We start from the raw sequence: 23,053 nt of genomic DNA, 5'->3' as shown, positions 1-23,053 counted from the left end.
ATCTCAGCACTTCTCAGACTGTTGATACCCAAAATACATCCCTCTTTTTTAAAAAAAAATGAAATCACTGGATTTATAAATTGCGCTGGAAAGGATTTCCTTTAGAGTCTTTACCTGCCCTCACAGGAACCCACTTTCTGCATGAGTCACTGTTCTGGCTATATGCCAGATTAAAAGGAGACCCACCCAGTACAGTAACTCATGCAGAAAGCCAATAGGCACCCTCTTCTTTAGATTGTTTTTTTAAGAGAACCACAGAATAGAGCTGGAAGAGATGGGGGGGGGGCATCTAGTACAACCTCTTGCTTAAATGGGGATGGGGATTCCACCACATCTCAAGGCAATTTGTTTCTCCATCAAGCAACTCTTACCATTCTCCTAACATTTAACCCCAAACTGCTTTCCCACTATTTCCATCCACTGGAAGGCCACATTTGGGCTCTGAGGTTCTCCACATTTGCTCTACGGGTACAAAAAGTAGAGTAGACATGATAGTCACCCACCCTCCCTATCATGGCATCCTTGCCAGTTATCAACCCTTTATTCTACCCTTTTTTTCTTTCTTTAAGCTAGTATCCTGCAACCAGAGATATTTGGCTTAAGGTAGGTTGGGAGTGGGGAGGGAAGGGATGCTAAGGAACTGAGCATGGGGGGGGGGGGTTGTGTATGTGTGTGTTTGCAATAAACTTTCAAGAATGCTGCATAATTTATTTTTAAAAACCTGGCTTATTTTAACCTGACAATGAATGAAAACATGCTATAAAATATGCCAGTTATTATTTGTTTTATGATGTTGCAATCTGTGTGTCATATGCAGCTCATTCAATTATGAGCTTGCTGCTGAAATGAACCTTCAATTTAGCATCTTATGCTGAGAAAGAGGGTTGGCGGGGGGGGGGAGAGAGAATGCAACTAAAACAAATGACAGAGAACAACCATTGGAATGCATCAAGTCGTTCTGAAACAACGTAAGAATGCTGTGTATTTCCAAATAACCATTGGCATGCATTAGAAATGGGTCGTGATTCTGTGCCCTGTCCCAAAAGCACATCTCTTTCCAAATGGCCACTGAAATGCATCAAAACTGTTCTGGATCCTAATGCAGGTAACTTGCAAGGGGGTCCCCTGTAGGCTTACCCAGACATGCCACTGCTTTCAGTGAGACTTACTCTCAAGCAAGCCTGCACTGGACTGTGGTTTGCACCGATCTTGTACATGAATGCAGGAAGCACAACAAAGTGAGAGGGGTTGGACCACTATTGTGTGCATTGGCTGTTTTCATAGAGTTGGAAGGGAGCCAAGGGTCATCTAGTCCAGCCCCCTGAAATGCAGGAATCTCAGCTGAAGCATCCATGACAGATGGCCATTCAGCCTCTGCTTTAAAACCTCCAGGGAAGGAGAGTCCACTTCTTCCAGTTTATGGTTATTTGACTGGACCTTTTGAGATCAGCTTGCCACCTTTTGGAAAAACTGTTCCCACTCTTGATACAAGGTCTGAAAGAGAGATAGCAGCCCAGTTTCCAGATGGGGCAGGCCACACAAGTTAGCACCTTTTCAGATTTGTTGTGTAAGAGGGGAACACTTTCATGAGCATCTAAGCAGAAGGAGAAGAAGAGGGTTGTTCCTAACTGCTTGTTTCCTAAACTCTGTCTAACCTAGGCCGAAACACGCTGAGAAAGAAGGTTTCCACCCATCCCATGAGGGAGGCATTCGACAGCCAAAGCCCATTCTGAGCAGCTGGGCTGTTACCATGACGTTCAATCTACAAGTTGGTTTTGCAATAAGAGCCCCCTGCTAACATACCATGAGCCCTGAACAACCCACACCCCTGGAGCACTTTGGGAGTTTGCAAAGTCATGCAGATGTCTTGCAAGAGGCACTAGCTGAGGTACTACAGGCCAGGGGTGGGGAATCTGTGGCCCTCCAGATGTTATGGGAATGGGGAACAGGAGACACCATCATCTCCTTTGCTTCAAGCAGCAAAATATATTGGGTCTGCTCTGCACGCTCCTTCTCCCCTTCTCTCTGGCTAACCTCTGGGTAAATGAATACTTGGGCCCTGTTCACACAAGCATGCTCATCCCTCTAACAGCAAGGGAAGACTTGCATGTATAAATGGGTCGGTACAGAGATAACACTACAGGAATAAAAAACCTATCATATCTTTCAGAGGGCTGCTGAAAGGCTAAACAGGGGTTCAGGAGCCGAGACACAGGGGAGAGAGGAAACGGAGAGCGAAGGGGAAGAATCTGAGGGCAGCGTAGGGGAGTATGACAGTGGCCCGAGAGATTCCATGAGCTTCTCCAGCGATTCAGAAGATTCCCAGAGGGGGGCGCCGATGGCCAGGGCAAGGGGGGGTCTCAGGGGGGACACACCAGAAGCAAGGGGCCAGCGGGAACTCCCAAAGCAGCAGCGGGAGATCAGGACCAGTTCCCCCACCAGAGCGGAGTGGGGGGGAAGAGTCCCATGAATCAGGGCCAGCGTCTCCTCCAGTAGGGAGAGAAGATGAGTCAGAGCTGGCCACGCCTTCATCGCAGAGTGAGGGAACAGAGGGGAAGTCAGGTCCAGCTAGCCCCCCCCCCCGAGGGGGGAAGCAGTGACAGAAGCAGTGTAACGGTCAGGAGAAAGGTTGCTGGCTGGGCGCGCGCGCCAAGTTCAAATGTACAGGCGCGCGGGACAGCAGGAAGCACGGATTGGGAGCCAGGTCCTAAAGCCCGCCGGAGGGAGGGGGAAGACTCAGGGGACTCAGCATCAGAAGAGTCGAGAAAGGGCAACACCCCAGCGGACAGGCGGACCCAGAGGAGGAAAGAGCAGAGGAGGAGGTGGAGCAAGGCTAGAGTCTTAAACTGGTGCCTGGGGGGTGGAGATTCAGACGGAGCTTCAGCGGTCTAGGGTTTAAGACGTAGGGCTGCACGCCGCGGCTTTGAAATCGAAACTGCGTTTCAATAAAGACTTTTGTAAATAACAACGGGCTGGCGTTGGTCCTTTGTGAGCTGGGACCTAGGGCAGCCCTGACACCTATCATATCTTTCAGAGGGCTGCTGAAAGGCTAAACAGTGCTGTGCATCTCGGGAAAGGGCAGGGTACAAATGAACCCAGGAAAATAAAGACATACACAGATGCAAGCAATGGCAAGCACTCTAAAGGCACAACACTGCTTGCATGTAACTGTCACACTCTCTGGCCTGGAAACCCATTCCCAAATTCCAGATGTGCAAAGTCAATTGTTGTCAGCAATGTCACTTGGAAGCTCATGTTCACCCCACATCACAAATCAAGCCCCATTTCTCATTAATCCTCTCTTACCCAACTCAGGGTTTAAACTGAGCACCTCCTTCCATGCGGCTGAATGCTGCGACACCAGGGCCCCAGGGCATTTCCCAGGGCTCCTGAGTTCTTACCATCATTGTCCTTCCCCTGGAAACTCCATGTCCCAAGTTCATTGTGCCTATAACATTGCTGGGCATCAAATGTGGGCAGCAGGAGGCATTCAAGCCCTCCCGTGCTCTCATTTGTATCACCAAGTACAATAGCATCTGTATTTTAAGAATGTGTTCAGGCAGTGGGGATGACAGGGGTGGACGGACAAGTTGTTTTCCATTTTTTTTGGAGGGGGAATACTTTAGTATTCTTAGTTGAATTGAAATTAAGCAAAAGGAAGTCCATCCCTATGTTGTTGTTGTTTAGTCGTTTAGTCGTGTCCGACTCTTCGTGACCCCATGGACCAGAGCACGCCAGGCCCTCCTGAGTACGTATCCCTATGTACTCAGCACTAAAGGGAAAGCACACTTTGCATGCTCAGAGGCTTTCTAGGAATAATTGCTTCACAGATTCCATGGGTGAGTCCTGGTTTCCTGCAGTCCTGAGCTAAACCCCAGTGTGCCCCAGCTTAGCTATGCTGCTCCATCACAAAATGTACTACGAAAACAATCCCCTACCCCCTCACACCTTTATGTATGTTTGTGGAATGAAACCATAGGCTGGGTCATGTTTCTGAACCATCATGGCTCCCCATAGCAACCATTAGTGATGTTGCCAAAAGGCAGCCACCAGAGAGAACTGGTGCCTAGGAGTGGAAGTCACCTCAGAAGTGAGAGAGGTGGGGGCAAGAACGTGGTCAGCCGAAACGCAACCCAATAGATATTTTCTTTGGACAGCCTGAAGGCGAGGAAGCCCCAGCTGCGTAACCTGCTCAGGCAAAAAACATCACTCCTGCTCCGATTGGGGCAGGTTTAAACAATTCAGAGCAGGGGTGATGCAAAAGGGTCTCAAGTTTCATGACTCATGGTGATTACAGCGAGTCAGCGGAATCTGCTTTCGAAACCCAAGTTTGGCTCTGGTGCATCTTGCCCCAGGATCACCCCCTTCATGCAGAAGGGAAAAAATAAAAAGGTCTTGGGTTGGATCTCGGGGCTTCAATCCCCAGTAGAATGGCAGGAAACTCCCCAGCCCCAACTCTGCCCACACAGAAAGGGAGGGGGAGAAAGCCCTCCCCATTTCTGCTGGGCTGACCACCACCAAAGGTTGGAAAGCAGAAGAGTGTCCCTTGGAAGGGTCAAACCAGGTGTGGGAAACCTCTTCTGCCCCCCAGACCTTGCTGGTTTAAGAAGAAACATAGCACAGACTTTTAAGTAACCATTCATCTGATTGCCTGTAGTGAGTAAAATTTACCTAGAAGCGACCAGAAAGGAAAACATATTAAAAATTGATGTGTGTGTCCCCCTCCCTCCGCCGCCACTTTTTAGACCACAAATGACTTATGTGGGGATTCTAAGGGCAGCTGGACACGCAAACGTTTTTTGTGGGCGAGCATTTTTGTGGACGGTGTTAAGCAGTTGCACTTTGATGTACAGGTACCGCAAATGTATCATGCATGTATCCTTGATGGTTTGATTTTTATGCAAACAGAACCCATGGTACCTTTCCACCATAAATTTGCTGGTGATACCTCTGAAGGACAAGCGCCATTCACACATGCCTGCTCCTCACTTGCAACATGCATGCATGATGACACCAACACTAAGTAATGGCTTGCAGGATCAAAGGAGTCATTACAGCACAGCACAGATGGAGGGTTTCTGAGTGAGCTCAAACACAGTATGACCATCCCTACGTTTGGGCAATGGGAGAGGCACATGACAATTGTTATGCAAAAGTCTCACAATATCCACAATTAAAACCACACACTGGGATTTCACACTGATCTGGGTTCCCATATCAGACAACAATTATATGCAGTCTGAACCCTCCAGACAGATGTCATTTCCCCCTTCAAGTGACTCAGTGGAAGCACTCTGTACATGCTCAGAAGTACTCTCTCATATCTCCTGCACTTGACTCTCCCTGGCACTGAAAACTATTTCTACAGTTGCATATTGACTCTGTTTTGCACTATATTCTGATATCTTTGTGAAATATGCAATGATAACAACAACAACAATTGTGCACCCAGGGCACCAAAATCAAGAAAGCCTGGATTTTGTGGCCTGCACAAAGCAAGCAAAGCAAGCAGACTTGCACAATTTCATGTATTTTGTGTAATTTATTGTGAAATATTTTGTTTTGCACAATTTGTCCTGGTTTTATTACATGTGGGGAGGGGCAAGAATCTGTGGAGGGCATTCAAACCCTGGCTCCACCCACTAGGAAACATTATTGACACAAACTGACTCCTTACCCCTGCTCCAATGATTGCTGGATCAGAACGAAAAGCCATCTAGCCCAGAATTCTGTTCCCAGTACTGGCCAACCTCAACTGTCCCGATTTAAGCAGGACATTCCATTGGGGGGCATGCTCTCACAAGAGTTACATGACTCATGTGGGAGCACAGCCCCAAGAATGTGTGTCCCGATTTTCCTCTGGGCCACGTTGGAGGGTATGCCAGATGCTTCTGAGAAGCTTACTTGAAAGCAACAACAATCCTCTCCTGTTGTCTATGTCCATCTGATATTCTGAAGAACACAGCCCCCCCCCCAAAAAAAAAGACATACCTAGGCTCCCTTGCACCCTTGGCAAGGAGGTGAATCAGCACCTCCAAAGCCAGGAGGGACCATGGACAAGAAACTCAAAAGTTCGCTTTTTGTGGCGTTTGTGGGCTCCCAGCCACTCCAAGTCAGAGGCAAGATTTTTCCGCCCCCCTGGGCTTGTGCCTTTGACAGGGGCTAACGCAGCCAACCCCTAGGTACACCCCTAAACATGGAGGCTCTATTTAGCTTTTGAGCTTTTAAGCGTAACTTTGTAGCCAAAAGGCTTAGAAATGTGCTTTTCAAAAAGAAAGTTGAGATTTCCATAAAGCTGAATTCTACATTCAGCATCTACACATCCCCTTGACTGTAAGTTTTTTCCTCAGAGGGAAGATGCTAGTCTGCTTCAGCAAAGAGACCTTTAAAGATTAACAAACCGATTGCGGCATATAAGCTTTCATGGAACAGAGTCCACTTCTGATGAAGTCGACGGTGAAGTGGACGGTGATCCATGAAAGCTCATGCCATAATATGTTTCTTCGTCATTAAGGTACCACAAGCCTCATTTGCGGTTTTGAGTGCACTTTGTAGGTCAGGGATGGGGACGCGTGGCCCTCCAGATGCTCCCAACTCCCATCAGCGCTCACCAGCCAACTTGGCCAACAGTCAAGGATGATGAGAGCTGCAGTCCACCAGGAACATCTGGAGGGTCACAGGTTCCCCAACCCTGTGATAATAAACCCTGGAGAATCTTGACATCTTCCTCTTAGTGGGTCAAATGAAAGATACTGTTGCTTACTTCCCGTGTTTGTCTTGTTCTTCGGCATATGCAGAAGCCTAGAGGTGGTGGAGAGAGAGACCTCTGCAAACTCCAGACCTCTTGCCTTTCTTGTCTACTGGAGGCATAAATCTCAGCTGGAGGTTTCCAGAGGGACGGTAAATATTTGGGGATAGTTGCTATGACCCCTTCAAGACTCGCAAATGCTTATTTGGTTGTCGTCATCAGTTATCATTCCCTTGGGGAGCCTGACAATGCAAAACCATGTTCACGGTGGATGAAAGAGAAAATAAAAACAACACACACTCACATAAACATAGAAGACTTCCCCCCCAAAAAAAAAAATAGTGGGGAGAGGGAAGGGAGGGCTTGTTTGAAAAATGAACACGCAGCACAGCCCCTACTTCCTGCGATGAGGAGAGTGAACAGGAAGTCCCTGTTTCCTGCTTGTAGAACACGGAGCCCCATCTGACGCCTCCAATCAGAAAACAAGCATAGCTTTGATTAAACAAACAGAAAGGGCCACAAAAGTCTCTCCAGCACTCACTTGCAGCCCAGGTCAACACCACTGCTGGGGAAACGAGGGAGGGAGGCTTGTAGCGCTGTTAGGATAACAATCCTTCATGTTTGTTTTCTTTGCTGCTGCTTCATCTTACAGCCCCTTCGCCAACCCAGCCCCCTCCAGATGTTTGGGATTACAACTCCCATCAGCAAAATATCTAAGGGGATGCCAAGTTGGCAAAGGGTGACTTACAGCACCAAAACCACCAGGGCAGCCATCGCGCCTGAAGCTATGCCTTGCATCCCATCCTATCAGACTTCCTCCTTGTTTTTCTTTTCTGGCTTCTGAAAGTTTTTATTTCTCCCCTTCACAAACGCGCGCACACACACACACACTCAACCATTCAACTGTAACTCCCATCAACCCTGGCCACACTTTCTAAGGCTAATGGGAGCTGTAGTTCAGTAACACCTGGAGGGTCAAAGGTTCCATTTTAAAAAACAACAACCATTTGATAAAAATAATTGATGCCATTTAAAGCACACACACAACTCCCCCACCCCCCGGTTCCATGCTCTATTGCTGAGTTACATTCTTTCTTTCTTTTTTAAATGATGATTATAAGAAGTTTCAAAAATTACAAAAAAGCAAAACAAAAGAGAGAACAACAAAAAATTAACAAAACATACATAACAATACATCAAAAAAGAGAAAAAAAACACATAAAAGCCAATACACCAATAACAATAAAAAAAGAAACACACATCCATTATTCCATATCTCCATCCTTCATTTACTTGTTTCATCGACCTCCTCACACCTCCCTTTTTGTATTCTAGTTTAATTATTTGTTTCAGCAAATTCTTTCCATCTTTCTCAATTTTTATTGAGTAATTTGTCTTAACAGTCTAACCTATTAGTTAACTCAGCAAATCCTTTCCATCTTTCACTATATTCTGTCATTCAATGTACCTTAATTTATTTTAACCTTATCTTTCTATAAAATACCTTAAAGCTTAAAACTTAATATTTATTTGTACATAATTCCTTATATCATTTCTACTAAAGCCAAATCTTTTCATTCCAACATTTTCCTAATGCTCATTAATTTTACACTAATTCCCAATATAAGTTAAAAAAAAAAAAAAATTCTTCCAATCTTCTTCCAGCGTCTCTTCTTCCTGGTCTGGGGTTATGTCAGTCCTTACTGTCCGTTCCATCTAGTCCATCAACCTGGTAGTCTTATGTCCGAGGCTCTTAAGTCTTTTCCATGTCCCTTCTGCAGATCTTCCTCTTGTTTGTACTTACACTTTACCTTATCTTTTGTTGATCTTTCTTAATTCCTTTCCTTTCTCATTGAGGGGTAGGTGTCGGGGATGTTCCAACTCAAAGATATCTCCGTCTCTCCTCAGCAGATCGGCCCATTCCCCACAGTCCCATTCCCCATTAAAGGCATGTTTCAAAGTCCCTCCAAACTTAAGGGCCCCCACAACTCCAGATCCCCCCTGGCCCACTCCAGATTCAACCTTCGACAACAACAGCTTATGCTCCTGTAGGGCCTCGGGCTTCTCCAATTGTGTTACTTAGGATTCAATAGCAGCCTCCTCCATTATCTTCTGCGTTTGCACTTCCTCTGTCAAAGCAGGTTCCTGAGTTGGCTCCTGGATGGTTTCTGTATTCGCTGTTTGTCCAAAATTTTTAACTGCAACAGTCATCAAGTCCATCTTCTCATGCATCTGCTCCAACAAAGCACTTGTCTTGCAAAAGGCAAGCACCAAAACTTCTTCCAAACACATTTTTGTTCAAGGTCACAGTCTGATCCCACGATCCTTATCACCGCAGCTGTAGAGTCCCAGATCGACTCCAGCAACAATTTAACAAGCTCCCTCTAGAGGAGACAATTTCTATTTGTATCCATCTTTTAAAAGCAGATCCAACAAAACAAAAAAAGTTACTTTCATTTTTCAGATTTCTTGTTTCTTTTAAATGCAAAAGGCAACATTGGAGACAATTTGTTTCTCTTCTTTAACTATCTGTCAAAGGATGCTCCTTTCACAGTCAATGAACTTCACCAAAAATATCTTTCTCTGACACCCCGTTCCCAGGTTTGAGACAGTGGAAATTTATCTTTCTTTACTCTCTCTCCTGCAGGCTTAAACAGTCAAAGTTCCCCCTCTTTACTCCTGTTTCCAAGAGGGGTTTAGATGGTTAAAACAGGAGGAATTAAAAACCTTTATATACAACTTTCCAGACTTTAGCTTGCACAATTTTTGCTTCAGGCTATTTACAAAAGCGGAAGGCGGACTTCCTGTTTAGAACCTTCCCGCTTGAGTGCCAAATTAAAATGTTTCTTAGCCCAATTTTCCATTCTACTCACGGGTACTTGTTTAGAGTCCAATTGTCCACAGGAAAAAGTCAGTGCTCTCCAGCAATGGCTGTACGGCTTCACTCCACAAAAATAGCGGTCGATTCAAAACACCGCGCCGCTCACCCCACGTCACTTCGGATCCCCAAAAAAGGGGTTTCCTTGCGTGTAGGGGAGGCGCTCCTGGTGTCAGCCGAATCCCACGTTCCCAGGCTTCCTCCGCCTAGGATTTTTAAAGGGTCTCCGCCTTCGCCGCGGCGGCAAGACCTGATTTTCACAGAGCAGGTTCCTCTGGATCAGAGGAATTCCGCCATTGCCGATGGCGCTAACCCGGAAGTCTCTACATTCTTTTCCCCCAAGAATGTGCTTGCACTGACTTGGGACCCATTTTACCGAAGATAGGAAAAGAGGTAGTCCTTCAAAGGAATTCAAATTTCCAGGGCTTGATGAGCTGCACTCAAGGGGACTAAAAGATTTTGCAGATGTAATCTCAAAGTCTTTGTCTATGATCTCTGAGAATTCCTGGAGAATAGGTGAGGTCCCTGCAGACTGAAAGCAGGCAAATGTTGACCCCAACTTCAAAAAGGGGGGGGGAGAAGACCCAAGTAACTACCGACCGGTAAGCTTGACACTGATACCGGGGAAGGTCACTATAACAGATAATTAACTGGTTTGTCTGGGAGCAATTAGAAAAGGATGATGTGATTACTAAAACAGCATGCAGTTCTTAAAAACAAGTCATGCCAGACAAATCTCATTTCTTTTCCTTTTTATAGAGTTACAAGCTTGGTGGATCAGGGGAATGCTTCTGTATCTTGCTTTCAGTAAGGCTTTTGACAAAATCCACCATGATATTCTTGCAGAAAAGCTGGTAAAATGTGGGCTGGACGAGGTAACTGTTAGGTAGATTTGTAGTTGGTTGCCTGACCAAACCCAAAGAGTGCTCATTAATGGTTCCTCGTTATCCTGGGTAACTGACAAGTGGGGTGTGCAGGGGTTCTGTCCTGGGCCCATTGTTGTTCATCATCTTTATAAATGACTTGGATGAAGGAATTGAGGGGATACTCATCAAATGTGCAGATTACAGAATTATGGAATCATAGAATTGTAGAGTTGGAAGGGACCCTGAGGATGGTCTAGTCCAACCCCCTGATGATACCAAACTGGGAGGGATAGCTAACACTACCAATGACAGAATCCAGATTCAATATGAATTTAGCAGATTGGAAAACTGGGCACAAACAAAATTAATTTCAACAGGAACAAAGGTAAGGTTCTGCACAAGCAGCAGCAGAAGAAGCTGCACAAGATGGGGGACACCTGGCTTACTAGCAGTACATATGAAAAGGATCTAGGGGTCTTGGTGGAGCACAAGCTTCACGTGAATCAGTAGTGTTATGCAGCACCAAAAATAGCTAATGCTATTCTATGCTGCATCAACAAAAGTATAGTGTCCAGATCAAGGGAAGTACCACTCTATTCTGCCTTTGTCAGACTACACCTGGAATACTGTGTCCAGTTCTGGGTATCACAATTTAAGAAGGATGTTGACAAGCTGGAACGTGTGCAGAGGAGGGCAACCAAGATGATCAAGGGTCTGGAAACCAAGCCTTATGAGAAGCGCTTGGAGGAGCTGAGTATGTTTAGCCTGGAAAAGAGGGGACTGAGAGGAGATACGATAGACATCTTCAAATATCTCAAGGGTTGTCACATGGAAGAGGGTGCATGCTTGTTTTCTCCTGCTCTGGAGGGGAGGACTCAAGGCAATAGCTTCAAGTTGCAAGAAAGGAGATTCCAACTAAACATTCAAAAAAACTTTCTGACAGTAAGAGCTGTTTGGCAGTGGAACAGACTCCCATGAGAGGTGGTGGACTCTCCTTCCTTGGAAGTTTTTAAGCAGAGGCTGAATGGCCATCTGTCATGAATGCTTTAGTTGAGCTTCCTGCATTGCAGGGGGTGGACTAGATGAGCCTCGGGGTCCCTTCCAACTCTACATTTTCTATGATTCTGTGATTCTATGATTGTATGTGATGTTAACTGTCATGGCTTTTACCAAAGAACCCTGGAGATTCTAGGTTGTGGAAGCTGAGAACTCTCTCACAACAATCCCTTGGCCCTCAGGCACAGAGCTATAATTCCTAGAGTTCTCTGGGGCAGATAAGATGAAGCTTCCTTATACAGAGTCAGACCAATGGTCCCTTGCACACAGCTGTCTGAACTAACTGGCAAGTGGCAGTGCAATTTCAAACAGGTCATGTCCCGTCCTCCCCAAGCAAGGGTCATGTAGTTCAGGGGCAGAGCACCTGCTCTGCAGGCAGAAGGTCCTGGTTGAATTCCCCATCTAGGTAGGACTCTGAACTAAGGACTCTGAACTACACAGTTGCTGCCAGTCAATGTAGTCAATTCTGAGCTAGATGGACCAACAGCCCAATTCAGTACAAGGCTACTCTCTGCATGCAAGGCATATGCTCCACCACTAGAGATCTTGCATGGACACAACATTCTGCATGCTTCAAGCTTACTGGAATCCTGGGAGTGGGGTGGGTGTTCATATTAATCTTTTCTATATGCATGACTTTTTTTTCTTTTTTGACTGTAATAGAGTGTAGAGTGTTTGTTTTTAGCTGCTAAGACAGGGTGGGGTGCAACAGCCCTCCTGGTACTCTCATTCAATACTTTTATTAATGGCACTTCCCCCAGCCTTTTTTGTACAGAGCTTAGAACAACGTTAGTGTGTATATTTTAAGATTGTGCCAGCAAACTGCAGCCACCTCCTCATTTGCAAGTGATCATTTGCATAAATTGCCAATGCTATTATTAGCTTGCATTTATTTTTAATGCTGGCTTTGAGCAGTTGTTGTACAGAAGACTCTTGAATTATGGGCTTTTCTCAGAAAAAAAGCTATCACACATGCTAGACAAGCAAGATGGGGTTGTGAGGAGTGGGCAAGATTACGAAATGAACAGGGAGGAAGGAAAGTCTGTTGACTAGGAAGGTGTCAACCTGGTAGACCAAGGCCAGTTCAGGAATGATCGGTTAGTTATTTGCATATGTTTCAGTCACACCCATTCAGCCACTGACTAGACCCAGATCTGCTTAGCTTCAGCAAAGTGGTGGCTTCATATGCTTTCCCACCATAACCTGGTTCTACTTATGCAGAAGCAGCTCTTAAAGAAAGACTTGAGAAGTGAGAGGGCTCAGTGGCAGGGCGCATGCTTTGCCAGGAGAAGGTCCAAGGACCTATCCTTGGCACTTCTAGTTTAAAAAAATGATCAGAAACCACTTCTGAGCCTCTCTAAGGGAGGGATAGCCAACAATGTTGTTGAACTACAGCTCCCATTATTCCTGATCATTGGCTATGCTAGCTGGGGCTGATTGGAGTTGTAGTCAAAAATGACTGGATGGCCCCCTGTTGGCTACCCTTGCTCTAGGGCTTCCTATGGTCAACCTCAGGCTGGAGTCTTCAGCACAGTTTTCACCACCACACCACTTCAGGCACAGTTAGCCACTGCCACACCAGTTAGCCTCAGCTGCCTCCAACACAGTACCAACTCTGCATGTACATAAGAAATGTACACATTTATAAATAGCTCATTGTGCAACACCCAAGTTGGAAAGCAAAAAATGAGTTGAGACACATGCCTTCCGTATAGAGAAGCTGAATTTGGACACTTAACCTCCTGGCCTTCTTGTGGTTACAGATGCAGCTGCTTGTCTTTCGAGTATAGAATACAGAAGGACTTCATTGTAATTAACAAACAAAAAAAGTGCTGTACCAGGAACTTCAAGACAGCTGTTTTCTTACTGGCAGAAGTCTCGTGACATTCAGAAAAACTATTGAGGTGTTTGCTTTCACTCCCCTGAAGCTCTTATAAAGCTTGCCAAGGATCTCCCCAAGAATGGTCCATGGAATTTGCTAAGCCTGTGGTTGATTCTTGCATTCTGTTGTGTCATCTGATGAAGCTTACCTTCTGAATTCAAGTTCCATACAAGTTTTAGGTGACATAACTGGTTTGTTTGCAAGGCTCCTTCCAACCTACTGGCAGAGCTCCTAACCCAGGCCTGCAGCAGGGTTCCTAATTCAAAGGATCAAAAGGAAGGGGGAGGCTGCTATATCCTAGAAGGGGACAGCATTAATTCCCTGTGCTAGTCAATAGGTCAGCCAAACCCTTTTCATTTCAACCAAAAACCACCCCAACCCCTGCTGTCCCAGAGAAACTACTTGCTGTTTTCCAGATGGGAAAAACGAATTAGTCTAAGCCAGTGCTTTTTTCTAAAAAAAATGTTTAGGGGTACTCTCATTTTCCTACTCATATTGAAATACTGCCCCTCAATGATGCCAAACTTAGATTCACAAAATGTTTAGGGGTATGCATACCCCTGTGTCTCCCCCAGAAAAAAAAGCACTGGTCTAAGCTATATTTGGAGCAGGAAAAGTGGTAATAAAATGGCAGATGACTGAGGTGGATGACAGAATGTAATATTTTCAGACTACTGCTTTTAAATGGGGGGGGTGTCTCCCTGCAAGTAGAAAACTAACATAGCAAGCTCAGCTACAGCACCTCTCTCCAAAGCTATAGTTCTTGTTTTTTTGTTTTAAAAAAACATGCAGGGATTTTTTCTTATTAATGTGAAGGAGCATTCCAAAATGGCAACCCCTCCCCTGAAGTCTGAAGTGGTACAGTCCACTTGGCCCCCTCAAGATTCTGCCATCTCATTCAGCTACATGCAGAGACGAGGCCAAAGGCTTCAACACTTTTATGTCAGTGCTGTTTTATCATTTAGCTACACAATCCTATTATGATTGTATGAAACAAAAGATTCCCATTCTTAGGTTAATCTGGGGATAATGCATGTAAAAAATTAGAGGGACAGAAATGCTAATATCTGTCATTCACTGAGGATCTACCTGTCTGTAAACTTGGTTTTCTGAAAACATATTCCTGAAACATCTTATCACGATTCTAAACCGAGGTTCTAATTCCTAGGCAATGTTGTATTTTCTTTGCTGGTATTTTCAAAACTGCTTTGGAAACACTTTACAAAGTCATCAGTGAATCTGATCTTTCTCAGCTCTTTCCACTACATTTTGCAAAATATTTTCTTGTATGCCTGTTTTACCACTAACTTTTTCCTTTGCCATGCTTGAATTTAAGAGCTGTTTTCATGCATGACTATTGGCACTTGGGTGGTATTACCTGAAAACAAAAATGCATGCATATTCAATCAGGCCCACGCTTTTGAAAATGGTTGTTTTCCCCCTTCATAAAAGTAATATATGCAAGCAGGGTCCTACTCCTTTCCCACTCGTGGCTGACACTCTTATCTAACATCACATGCCAGATGTATACCTAGTTACTTCATATTTGGGAAACTGTGGTAACTAATAGCTAAACATCTATGAAGCAACCCTCGGACTCTCTGCCCTCTGAATGAACTCACTCAAAATGCCCACAAATTGGGTCAAGTGGGCTTCCATATTTGCCCATGCAAAAACTGAACACCATTGCTGTGATGCAGTGGCTGAAGATGTAGTCCAACCAGCCAGCCTGGGGAAAGAGGGAACTGTCTGGAATTCAGAATTATTTTCTGAGCTTTAAAAGAAACTAAAACGTTATATAATTCTATGATTCATTGGTGGTTTTCAAACAAAGGTTGGGTGGCCATCAATCAATCAATTTATTTAATTTTATTTTTTAATTAAATTTATATACTGCCCTTCATCTGAAGATCTCAGGGTGATTCACAGCATTAAAATACAAAATAAAAAGACACAATGTATAATAAAAACAAGAACAAAACAAAACAGACCCATAACACCCCTCCCCAAACACACTGAAAAGGACATAGAATGCTAATCAGCCAAGGGGATCTTTAGCTGTGATTCCTGCATTGCAGGGGTTGGACTAGATGACCCTTGGGGTGCCTTCCAATTCTACAGTTCTCTGATTATGTTTCCAGATCTGGACATTACCCATCTTTGTTAACATAGCAAAGTTTCACTGCTAAGCAAACAACACACTAACAGATCAACATACACGCCAACTCAGAAGTAAGCCCCAGGTAAGTGTGTATATAGGTTTACACCCACATCACAAAATAATTTTCTCTTTGAGCTACCCAAAAAACCAGCACCTTGGTCAGCAACTAGTTTTGTCAGAGGGCCACTCTGAAAAGGGAGTGGGGCATGGTCTTCCCAAATGCCTTGCTGCCACTGCACATTGCCACAACTCTTTCTGTAGCAGGCAGTAAAGAGGGACATAAGGCAAGGTGTCAGGTTATAGCCAGGGATAACAAAATACTCACCCTTAGCAAACAGGTTCACGTGAAACTACTTTTGTGTTAGTTGACTTTAAAATAAGAAGACCCTGTTACTAGTACATGAATTACAAGCAGGGACCAAGAGGAGGCACTGTTAAGGGAGGAATGGAAACCCTTTGTAGAGTATTCGAAGAAGTGTAACAGTCAGATAAATTTACCAGTAGGACCTGAACTGTGAGCAGCAGTAATAAACAATTAGATACTAAGCTGAGTGAAAGAGGGTGGCAAAAAATGATATGCAGCAGGACAAGGAGGAATTGGGAAACCATGGAGAGATGGGAGGGGAGTGGAGTAAAGACACACCAGATAGATGAAGGCAATCAAAATTTGTATGTATTAAAACTTTGGAAAAATATTTTTAAAAAAACAAAAAACCAACAACTGACAATGAAGCATTGTCTAGAGACCCATGAAAATATTACTCAAATTTTACTAGCAGAACTCTTCAAAATAAAACAGGAACATCAAATGATACATCCAAAATTATCCATACAATATCTTGTACAAGCTCAGTATCTTAGAAAATATGAAATAATACAAACAGCCCTATAAACAAAGGTCCCTCTCTCTCCACAATCTGCATTCCAGCTTTCATTGCCTTAGATTATTTACTCTCTCTTCATTTACATCCTCACTCCATGAAGTTTGGGAGACAAAGACTCAAAGGCAACTCCCTTCAAAATAGAGACTTGCAACTCAATACCTTCATCACATGATCTAAGATTACAAAAGTTTAGAATAACAGAAAACAATCCACAGGTATTCATTAACCCATTGAGGAGCTTTGTTCTCCTTGGCTTTAATACAGCCCCATGGAAAAACCATGTTAAACCTTCTGCAATATACCTTCAGCCATTTTCAATTTTAGGCCATCATTAATGCACATATATTTTCATTTCTGTGCGAATTATATCAATTATACTTAACAATTCTTACCTAAAGAAGCTCAGACCATCCCTTCCACAAACACTCTGGTTCAAGATGGCTCTTGCTCAATTTGTGATGCCAGATGTGACCCCCAGGTTCTGCAGAACCCAATTACTGCTATTCTATGCTTATTTTTCAATGAAGAATCACTCTTGCTGAAATCAGAGGGAGTTATATCTCTGCTTCCATTTTAAACGTCAGATATTGTGATGCTCCCCACTTCACAAGGCTCTCAAAGGACTCCATTTTTATTCTGAGTAATCAGAGGGGAGGGGGGAAATTGCTCTATGTCAGTGCTTGGTTGCAATAGATATTTGGCTCTGGGCACTGTTTTATCAAGAGGCAAATAAACTGGCAGAAGTTCAGAGAGGAGCAACAGAAACAATCAAGCAGCTGCAGGAGCTGAGATAGGAGAGAAGATTAAAGAGCAGGATACTTCCAAGGGGTAACCACTTCCAGAGGGGCAGCCTTGTTATCCTGTTGCTGTAAAAGTGACCAGGAGTCTCATGGCACCTTCAAGATAGATTTATTGTGGCATAAGTTGTTTTTGTGGACTGGACTCCACTGGTGCATTAAGTCCATGACAGTTTACTACACCGTGATAAATCTGGCAGTCTGGAAGGTGTCATGACTCTTCGTTGTTTTTGCTTCAAGGGGGTGCTCCAAAGAACCACGAGAATGAGTGAGTTTTTACCTAGAAGTCTTGGAAAATTCTGTGTGATCCCTTGGACATATGACACATTTCTTCACACAAGTTTGGGGCCATGATTGTGAAAACAGTAAATTCAGTTTAACAACTCTTCCTCCTCCTCCTCCTCCTCTTCCTCTTCCTTTTTAATCTAATTTATTTTGCATGTTTGCAGTCTGCTTCTCAGCTTGGATCATCAAATGACCAGAAAACAAACCCAACTCAGCTCCTTGTGCCTATGGCCTAACTGCCAAATTTGTTTAAAAGTCAGAATTCGTAGTTGGTTAAAAACATGTCTAAAAAACCGGGACACCCTGAAAGCTGTTGAGCTTTTTTTTACAAAAATGCCAAAACACCAACACAATTATCCAATTGACTTGCCTAAGATCCAGGATAAAGTGCCACATTTCGGAAATTCCCACCCCTGGGCATCATTTCTGCCTTTGAAATCCTGGTAATGTCCAGGAAAATCTGGATGTATGGCAGCCCTACTAAACTGAAAAGAAAACCACAAAAAATTAACACAGTCTTCACCAACCTGATGCCCTCCAGATGTTTTACAGCATGGCCAATGGTCAGGGATGATGGGAATTGTATTCCAACAACATCTGGAGAACCCACAGGTTTTCCTAGTCAGGAAAACACAGGAAGTATACAGAAAACAGTAGGGTGATCAAGACATAGCTGAAAGCTATCCACCTAAGACATCTGTTTTAGATATTTATTAACTTCACCTTTTTCTTTAACATGATTTTATGTACATTTGTTTTTAATTGGTTTGTGTCTATTTTACTCCTGCTTTATATATAATTAAATATGTCGACCACTTGGAGATATTTCTGAGCAAGCTGTTTATAAATCTTCTTAATAAAATAATATAAAGCAATGCATCACCACCATGGCATCTCATGTTGACATCGTTCTTCTCAGTGGAATCATGGAGAGGCTTTAAGGAGGGGGGCAAGTGGCCCTGCAGCTGTGGCACTCCAGATGTTGAGGGACTTCAATTTCCATCAGCCTCCAGCCAGGTCAGGGATGATAGGAGTTGGAGGACAGAACAACACATATATTGAAAGCACATTCAACCCAAATTTAAAGTGCATGGTTTTCCCCCCAGAGGATTATGGGAGCTGTACTTCGCCAGGGATGCTGGAAATTGCAGCTTTGAGGTGGGAACTACACATCCCAAGATTCTTTGGGGGTAAGTCATGCACTTTACATGTATGATGCAGACCTGCCCGTAGCCTGCAGTATCTGCAGTAGAGCCACACAAACTCACCCCCCCTTTCTATCCCCAAGGCAGGCAAGCAAGAGGCATTATCAGAGTGCCATACCCTCCAATGTTTTCAGCAGAAAATGGGACAAGTGTCAGTTGGTGTGCCGGCTGGCTTGGGCAGGAGCACGACACCCAAAGATGCATGAATCAGCTGGCTGCCTACCCTGCTTTAGCCCCTACCTGGCAGCTGCTCACTCTCTTCCCTCTTCGCTTGCTTCCTCCACTTGCACTGCACCTCAAACCACCACAACAGCAGCAGTGGCTTTGGCAGAGGCAGAGAGGGGCTGGCATGAGTGGCGCACATGTCCGCTCTGGTGGGAAAATGCCCCATCTCACCCTGCACACAAGGGTTCTGCTTTACAAAAGTTCCTCTGCTAAGCGTAAGTGCTGGCTCCACCACCACCACCACCACCTCCTCCTCCTCCTCCTCCTCCTCCGCTTGGCAGTGGCAGTGCTGGATGAAATCAGTTTCTTGGATGAAATCAGAAGCTGGGATGGCTTCTGTAATCCCATGAATGTCCTGGGGAAATAGGGACATTTGACAGGTATGGAGTACAAAGACACAGCACTCGATGAGGGTGTGAAGAAAGGCTGGTAAGGGTATGTGGCTGAGGAGGGTGTGTAGCCTAGGGAGAGTGCCAAGGGCCTGATAAAGAGTTCCAAAGGGCCACATTTAGGTTCCCCAACCCTGATCTATTCCTTTGTTATGAGCATACAGACCTGAACAATGAGCTCCAGATGCCTTGAGTAATGCAACATTTGCCTCTCAGCTAGTCATCCACTACAACGATGGGATATATAAGAATGGACCAGCCAGGTAGTGCCCCTGCCCCCACCCCACCCCACCGTCTCATGTGTAGCCTTCTGTTTGTAGCTTTCTTTCTCCTGCTAAGGGCTGCTTTCCTCTTAACTGGGCTCAGATCTCCTCTTTCAAGGACAAAGCAAGATCAAGCCAGGGAGCCCACCAGGAAATGCACCACAAAGAAAGAAGTAAACATCCTCCTCCCTTTGTCCAGTTTCCTTTCTAGGATGTCAATCCCCAAAGAATTTGCCAGACTGCAGGAAAAGCTGCTCAGGTTCCTGCCGCAGCAAAAACAAAAAAACCCCATGCTGCAGTTGACGCCTAGGGGACACAGGAAGCTGCCAGAGTGTCTTCACCAACTGGCACAGGCTCTCCAGGGTTTCAGACAAGGGACAGTCCCAGCCCTAGCTGTAGATGCCAGAGACTGAACTTGGCTGCTCCTGAATGCAAAGAAGAGAATCATAGAATCATGGCACTCTGGAGCTGAAAGGGTCATCTACTCTAACCCCCTGCAAGCAGGAATCTCAACTAGAGATTCATCCATAACAGATGGCCATCCAACATCTGCTTAAGAACCTCCAAGGGAAGAGAGTACACCACCTCTTGAGGGAGTCCATTCCACTGTCAAACTGCTCTTACTGTCAGAAAGTTATTCCTGATGGTTAGCTGAAATCTCCTCTCTTGTTACTTGAAGCCATTGGTCCTCCCCTCCAGAGCAGGAGAAAATGAGCTTGGTCTACCACTGAGCTATGGCCTTTCCATTAGCAGGGAAAGCGACTGGTTGCCACAGGCTTCTTGCCTCGTTGCCCCCAGGTTGCAGGGTATCTCACAAGTCACAAGGCAATCCTTAGCCTGAGAAAACTAGAAATGAAGCAATATGAAGAGTCAGCCATGATTTAGGTCACAGTCCCATGTACAGTTTGATGAGTTTAGCAGTGTGATTCTAGTCAAATGTTCCCTACAGGGAAATTAACATGATTTCAACTTAAGGTTTATTTGGAAGCAAGTCCCATTGAATGCAATGGGATGCGTTTCTGAGTGAGTTGTGCAGGACTGCACTGCAGAGTGAGGCTTCTGAGAACATACAGATAGGACTGGACTTCAAACGGCATTTATAAAAACAGTCAAGCTGCAAGAAAACCTATTCCATGCAGCAGGATAGGGATAAGGAACCTCTGGGCTGAGGCCACATGCACCCCTCCAAGTCCCTCTACTCTGTCAAGACCACACCATCTTTCCAGCTCTACCTGCCCTGCCTCACACCATCGTGGAATATTTTTGCCTGGTTGGAATGCGTCATTGGTCTCCAATAATAATATCCTGCTTGCCTGGACATGTCATAGAGAGGGATGTGTGAATGTGTGTAGGAATGACAAAAAGGCAACATTTACCATTGCTGCTCTGCCCACTCTGAGCAGGTGTGCCTCTCCAGACTGGTGTTTTTTGCTACAACATGCCACTGATGCAATCGCACTGCATCGGCAAAGGATCCGTACTGGACACATTGTTCTGCTTTATTAGCTGCTCAGAGATGCTTTCCCAATGTTGCAGCATTATTGTCATCTAGAGGGACACACTTGTGCTACAGCACAACAAAAGTGGGCAGAAAAATAAACCTGGAACATCTGGGATATAAAAGAGAGAGAGGAATTCAGCAGGAAGCTATAGAACAGGTGCACAAACAGTATTGAAAGTGGGATCAGGAATAACTGCCCTGGTATTACTGTGAGCCTAAATCATGATGACTGCATCAGAAAGGGAGAGGTCCTGAGTGGCTGCATGCACGCGGGAGTAAATTGCCACTTGCTACAAGCTCTTCCACATTCACCCCGTGCAGTGCTTGCACACCTGGAATAAATGGGGGGAAATCCTCCAGCAACGCTTCAATCAGTTTTAGGAACAAATAAACAACCATTTATGTTCACCTAATTCTCATTTCCATCTTGGTACTTTTGAACATTCATGCTGCTGTGATCACTGAGAGTTTTTCAACTGAATATATAATAGATTTTCCATGTAAATCTACAATATTTTATTTTTTTAAAAAAAAATATAAAATACTCAAATGTTTTCAAAAGTAAAATATATAAAGTACTGGATTTCTAAAGTGTTGTTGAATATTTTATTAACCAACAATATTTGATTTAAAAAAAACAACCCATTTTTTGAACAACATTTTCAAATGTTCAGAAATGGAATTCAGATTCAGAGCCCCCTCTGTTCTTCCCTGGTATCGATGTCAGTAGTTACCTGGGTCTTCTCCCCGTCTTTTTTTTTTTTTTTTTTTTTTTTGAAGATGGGGACAACATTTGCCTGCCTCCATTCTGCGGGGGCCTAACCTGTGTGTCTATTTTAGTACAACTCACAAATGCCGAGTCCAGAGCAGAACTGGCTAAATTGGCCAGTGCAGATGCAACTTTATTGTTCTCATCAAACCATGCTTCCTCTCTCGCTCTCAGAAATGTAAATATGTATGCCTTTCCTCTTTTTTTTTTTTACACAGTCATGCTTCTAAGCAACCTAAGAATTCGTTCCACTCACAAAACTCCTTGTGCTTCCTCAGTCTCCCTGCTTTGCTGCTTTTGCCTCACTGTCTGAAACCCGTGTACCAAACATCACACCCTGAACCCAATGCATGCCAATTGCAACAAATAACTATGAGAAGCTCTTGAAGGAAGCTGGTAACAAAAGTGAGCAAACAGCACATCACTGAGGAAAAAGTAATCTGCTCTGGATCTATTAGGCGGCAATTGTACACCCAGTTTCTTGTGAGTAAGCCCCCTTGAACTCAATGGATAGATTGCAACCCTAGCTGGACTTACTGCCAGTGGTGCAGCGTAGTTTGCTAGTGCCTGGGTGGGGCAAGTATTGCGGCCCCCCAATGGACTAGGCAGCTGGGTTAGGGGCATGTGCCAGGGGCATGTGTGGAGCCCATGTGGAGGGCAAACAGAGCCTGCCTCCAACAGGCTCCTCACCCGCTGCCTCCATCCACCTGCCCATTAGACAAACCCACCTGCTGCTGCGCCTCAGCTGCCTCTGGGCCAGGCTACATATTGATCATACTTAAAAGTTATTAACTTCCTGCCTTCATCCAGCCTGAAGATCTCTCCTGAAAGTTCCCTTCCTTGTTATCATCCCCTTTAAAATTCTAGATAGGATTGCACCTTGTCTCCAGAAGGATATCCTCATTGCAACAGCATTCCAGCTCATACTCAGGATGGGCAAGAAGAGAAGGCCAGGAGGAAAACAGCAGCACATTGCCTGTGCAGGCTGGGGTGCCACTGAAAGAGGGGTAAAGCACAAAAGAGGCTGGCTCACTAAAGCAGAGTGGGAGAACCTTCAACTCCCATCAGTCCCAGCAAGTTGTAGTCCAGCACCATCTGGAGGGCCACAGATTTGCCAGACTCACCCTAAAGGCGTGGACCGTTT

General features: G+C 44.8%; 2 protein-coding genes across 5 annotated transcripts in view; both read right to left on the bottom strand.

Annotated features, from left to right (window-relative positions):
• LOC307211332 (histone H3.2) overlaps positions 1 to 23,053 on the bottom strand; it is a 193,365-nt gene that overhangs the window by 103,472 nt on the left and 66,840 nt on the right. The window lies entirely within an intron of this gene.
• The window catches only part of HDAC7 (histone deacetylase 7), a 194,053-nt gene that overhangs the window by 170,315 nt on the left and 685 nt on the right, over positions 1 to 23,053 (bottom strand). For 2 of the 4 annotated variants that reach the window (XM_079967813.1, XM_079967814.1), the window contains exon 2: positions 21,016 to 21,240. The exons of the other annotated variants lie outside the window; for them this stretch is intronic. The gene's annotated coding sequence lies outside the window, so the exon portion shown is untranslated. The remainder of the gene's footprint in view (positions 1 to 21,015; positions 21,241 to 23,053) is intronic. 4 annotated transcript variants of the gene reach the window in all.

This window comes from Podarcis cretensis (assembly GCF_951804945.1).
Source record: "Podarcis cretensis genome assembly, chromosome: 2".
In the NCBI taxonomy this organism is placed as follows: domain Eukaryota; kingdom Metazoa; phylum Chordata; class Lepidosauria; order Squamata; family Lacertidae; genus Podarcis; species Podarcis cretensis.
Note: the sequence above shows the minus strand (reverse complement) of the source record. Positions and strands in the feature narration are given on the sequence as shown.